This window comes from Lactuca sativa, chromosome 1, assembly GCF_002870075.4.
Source record: "Lactuca sativa cultivar Salinas chromosome 1, Lsat_Salinas_v11, whole genome shotgun sequence".
NCBI lineage: Eukaryota > Viridiplantae > Streptophyta > Magnoliopsida > Asterales > Asteraceae > Lactuca > Lactuca sativa.
The window spans coordinates 129,566,449-129,571,961 of NC_056623.2; the positions used below are offsets into that span (position 1 = coordinate 129,566,449).

Below are 5,513 nucleotides of genomic sequence, written 5' to 3' on the forward strand. Positions count from 1 at the left end.
CTATGTAATGAAACTTGTATTAAAAATGTGCAAACACAACCCTAGTTTGAAAAAGCATTTCCAACTTAACCCAAATTTTAAATAAAACTTTAAGCTAAAAAAGGGTTTTTCTATATAGTTTATTATATATACTATTAATTGTTAAAAACTCAGTAAAAAGGAACATTTGCCAATTCTCATTTTTGTCACATTTTTTTCTTTATTTACTACTTTGGCCACACCAGTTGCTATACTATTTGCTTCTTTTAACTTCATCATCACTTTTATTTAAAAAGTTTTTTTTTTTTACAGACGGCCTAAAAAATTTGGTGATCGATATCTTCTACACCGCCTCAACATATTTAGAGGGTGTTTGATTTAGCTTTTGCAAGCCAAAAAGTCCTATTCGTAAAAGTTGGAAAAGTCAGGATTTCTTGACTTTTCAAAAAAATAACATTTACTCTATTAAAAAAAATTGGAAAAGTCAGGATTATCAAACACTTTTTTTGACTTTTAGAAAAAAATAAAAGTTAAAAGTGAATCTAAAATTATCCCAAACACCCTCTTATATTTCCACCACCTTGCCTCACCAAAACCCTTCTCCAACCTTCTACCTTCTTCTGTTGTACCTTCACCCTTGTTTATGTGTGTCGTCTGGGTTTGATTGTTTGCCTTAATTGTGCCATTTATGTGATGATAGAATTTTGTGTTTCTTCAAAAGCAATCGGAGCTGATGGTAAGGACTGTGAAGAATCATCATCACGAAGAAGATGATGACGAAGATTTCATTCGGAGAACAACTGACGGCTACTCACGGAAAGGTTTTTTTTCCTCATAAACATATACGTATTTTTTATAATTGAAATTGAACTTTTCAATTGAATGTACAGATGGAAGGATCTCTTCTCTATTGCTTCCATTCCGCTTCTGAATGACACGCACAGGCAAGCTCATCGCTTTTTTCCGGATGTTAGCCCATATTCTCACCACTGCCATCATATTCCCTCATCTGGCTTTGGGTTGTTGGCTTCTTGATTTCGATCGTCATGCACAACTGGGTAGTAACAATCATAATCCAACCCCTGCTCCAATCTCTTTCTTTGTTCTTATTTCTAATTTCAAGTTCAAGACCTCAATATTTGTGTGCTCTCTGCAGTCGTGGATTTTCCATCTTGTGTGAAGTCAACGAAGAAGACGAAGGCCGGCTCCGCTGCTTGCTGTAGAGATTTCTGTTTTGGTGGTATCATGTTACTACTCGTGGTGCCCAATACAATCCTAAATTCAATTTGTTAGAAAAGATTAGCAATCAGCATAATGTATTCAAACGATGCACTCCAAGTGTTTGTGAAAATGCCAATATCATTATTTTTTATTAATATCTTGTGTGGCTGAGGAATCCAAAAATCTTTCTATAATTCTTACGAGTGAAATTTAACCCCGTTTGAAAAAGGTCCCAAAATTGAAAGGAATGTGGGCAATTAGGACCAAAATTGAAAGGAATGTGGGCAATTAGGACCAAAATTGCAAAAGTAAAAGTTTAGGTCCAAAGATTGCAAAAACATATGGAACTTAAACATTTAGTGTTTAAGAAGTAAGTGGAAGCCATAAACGATTTCACCCACACCTTCAAACTCGCTGATCAGGTGCTAATTGGTATACCACATTCATAACAAAATGTCCAAAATACATTTTTCTTTATTTGGTTTGATGTAATTTCATTATTATTTTTTTTTTGTGTATAGTTTTTTTTTTTGCAAGCAAAGACAATATGTCCTTTGGATCCACTTGTGTATAACGAACTTGGAGTCGTTGCTTGACATATGAAAGAGTACACATTCTTTACCCCGTTCTTTTTTTTGAGTAAACCAAGAAAATGACCATTTTGCCCTTTGGTGTATGTGGTATGTTACTTTTTCTACCTACAATCCAAAAATGAGTATTGTGTCTGAAAAATATTCTTATAGCCAGATTTCGTTTCAAATATCGTCGACTTTTGCTTTTTTTTTAAATGACACTTTTGCCCTTGGTTAAATTTTATAGGTATAAAAAGGAGGAATGGTGGTCTAAAAAGACTTTGGCTCACATACCATCACCATTAAGCGAAATGTGGGAATCAAATGTGATTAATCTTGTTCATACTTCAAGAAAACTCAAGTAACTTCGCATTTCATTTATTTTCATAATTTTTACAATTTATAAAAACTTATTATTTATAAAAGGTATCATCAGTACATTTCAATTTGATATTTTTTTAGTTTGTTGTTCTTTGAGTAGTTTTATGGCCTTTTTTGAAAATTCCAAAATATTTTTTGGTAGTTTATATGGGTTTTGAAAAATTAGCATTAATATATTCTTTTGAAAAATTAGCATTAATATATACTTTAAGAAAAAAAAATTGAGCTTTTTTCTAATCGTATTTTAGTGAATTTTTTGATGAGTTTATCGTCACCATCTGCTACCACTGCCATTACAATTTGTTTTTTTTTATTTACTTTCAATTTTGATTTTCCATGGGAGCATACCTGTTCTACTTCCTTGAAGCAAAGTGAGTACATAGCAGCCATCAAGATAGATGAATTGAACAAAGGTTGAAGATGTCTTGCATTGGTTATTTATAATTCGTAAACCTCCGTTCCTATTTAAGTTATAATAAATATAATACTTTATGGTTGTTTTTGTTTTTTATAAAGAATACAAGTTGAAGTTAATCAATTAGTGTTTTGGAAAAGTGAAGGAAGATGAAAAATAGGAAACATTATAAGTTGGCTTTATTGCTTTAATAGATGTGGAGCATGGAGTTTGGCTGCTAAGCAATTCCTTATAATGGGAGTAGGACAAATGGAAATGGAACCAATCTCACAATAACTACCTTTTTTGTTTTATCGTTATTTTGTTGTTTAATAGTTAATTATGAATTAGAATATATTTTAATTTAGTAAAACAATTAATTTATATATTTTATTTGAATAGTTATCCCTTCCAATTTATCAATTTTTTTTCTATTTTTTTAAGAAAAAAGATTATGTCTTTTTAAGTAAAATCTTTGACTTTTTTCAAACAATTCAACCATGGAATGGAATCGCAAATTCCAATTCCGTCGGAATTTGAGAACCAAGCGCAGTTGTAGAACACGAATGAGATCCTTCCACCAATAAAGAATAAGATTTGTATTACTTTTAATTTATCTCGTTGGTCGGTTCTAATATTTTGATTATGCATCGTTTTTCCATAGACTACACCTAGCATAGAAGGTTCTATAGATATTGTTTCTTTTAGTCGAGGCTTGCAACAAATGGTAAATCATCTCAAAACATTTTAACTTTTTGGGTTCTTTTCTAGGGTAAAATACACTAAATAGCAACATAATTTCAATGATTTGTTTGTCATATGAAGACCCCTTCAGTATATGTAATATTTTTTATTAAAATTATACTATGTTCTACTGTTTGGTACAGCTTGAAATAAGGAAAAAAAAAAAAACAAACACAACGCCAACGAAGCGCATGATTCCCCTCTAGTTACTTATCAATTCCCAAATTAAATAAAATTACGTTATCAATTCCCAAATTAAATAAAATATGTAATTATTATTTTAAGTTAAATAAATCTTGAATTTATTTACAAATTATGTGAGAATGTTAAATCATTTTAAATTAGAATTTTAAAGAAAATTTATTTGAACTAATAATTATTCAAATAAATTTAGAATTGACAAATCTTAGGAAATTATTCAAATAAATCATCACAATACCAAATCACGTCCAACAATTAATATATATCGAAATTTCTAGGAAGTCAGATTTATCCCGGAAGTCACAACCTCTCAACAACACACCTCGACAGTCAGAACTACTTGCTAACCTCTCGACAAGGTGAGTGTTACGGCCCCTGTTATACACTTTTATATTTTGGGGGAGAATACACGTGCTAAATAATATATATTACTCAAAAATATTATAATACATTTTAAGTGCTCATGGTACGGGGAATCTGGTTTGAATGACCGTTTGGGTTGCTGGATTCAGAAGTGCTTAAATGCCAAAATGATCCTGCCCTCCGGTGTTTCATGTCTGGCCTGTATGTGCATAGTAGTTGAAAAGTATTGATTAACATTTATATAATATGAGTAAAAACAATATTATTTTTAAACTTCATTTATGTTATGTTATTTGAGAAATGCTACTGTTAAAATAATATATGTCTACTATCATGGAGTTTATACTAGAATTATACTCGGTTACGTGCCTTATGCTATGCATGCTTAACTTATATACAAAATTCATTATGCCTAGTAACTTAACTACAATTAAGTTTGGGCTGAGAGTTATTCACAAACTTTTCGTTAATGGTTTTTTAGTGAGACGCTACTATTCATTAGCTGAGTTTAAATTACTTAGCCTGCCCCACACTGCTATAATCGTTAATCTTCGGAGCTAGGTACATATTTATAGATCTATATGGGGTCGACATCCCCACACGCGGTTGCTAGCTACAACCATCGACTGATCAATCGTAGCAGGTGATATGTGTCTACGATCATTACTACGACGTCCGATGAAGCGTCGTAAGGAGGGGTACTTTTCGTCCATAGCTTGATTATAGAACTCACTAAAAACATTAACACGAATCTCTCTCACTTTTTCACTACAACCATAGGTTTGATTGCTTCCAGAACTATTTTTAATTATAGTGGTTACTTATACAAAGGATATATTTAAACTTCCATAAAGTTATTTTCTTTAAAAGCATGAATTTACTTATAAAAATACTTTTTGGCTTTTAAAGACTCATGACAAGCATTGTTTAAACTATTGTTAAACAAGAAAAATACTTTGGACTTTTGAAAAGTATTATTACTGCGGCTAGCAGAAAACCTGTGACTCTCACCAACCTCGTGTTGATTTTCAAAATACATGTATTATCAGGAAATTAGTGAAATTTCGGGCACACTCGGACATCGGAAAATCATGGCTTGCAAGTACTTTAATTTTCCTACTTTTGTATTTGTAACACTCTAAAATCCAAGCCAATTAAAACTTTTCAAAAATGACCCCATTTCATAAAGTTATTACAAAAAGGTTTTCAATACATTTATTATCAGAGTATTTTCCCAGAACCACATCATAAACACATAAAACCCGAGGAGCGGTACGATCACGCCTTTGCCTTGCCACGGTCTCCTGAAATACCTGAAACATTTTAAACCACAACTGTAAGCCCGAAAGCTTAGTGAGATACCCCCAAAATACCAACCACATAACAGAACATAGAACAGCCATGCACTTCGGGTCTACTGTGTGACTGGTCCACCGTACCGGGCCCTCAGTCTACCTGGTCCACCCTCCGAGTCTAGCCATATACATCGAGTCTAAAGTGGGATTGGTCCACCCACATCGGGCCTTCAATCCACCTAATCCACTCTCTGAGTCTACAGTATGACTAGTCCGCCCGCTCCGGGCCTTCACTCGGCCTGGTCCACTCTCCGAGCCTCGGCACGTCTGGTCCGCCCCCTTGGGGCCTACAGCCTATTCGGA

General features: G+C 33.1%; 1 long non-coding RNA gene across 1 annotated transcript; it reads left to right on the top strand.

Moving 5' to 3' along the window:
* The first annotated feature begins 565 nt into the window (after positions 1 to 565).
* Positions 566 to 1,355, top strand: LOC111879725 (uncharacterized). The gene is made up of 3 exons (XR_002846223.2): positions 566 to 800; positions 870 to 1,037; positions 1,136 to 1,355. It is a non-coding gene; the product is annotated as an uncharacterized LOC111879725 (long non-coding RNA).
* Positions 1,356 to 5,513: the final 4,158 nt, after the last annotated feature.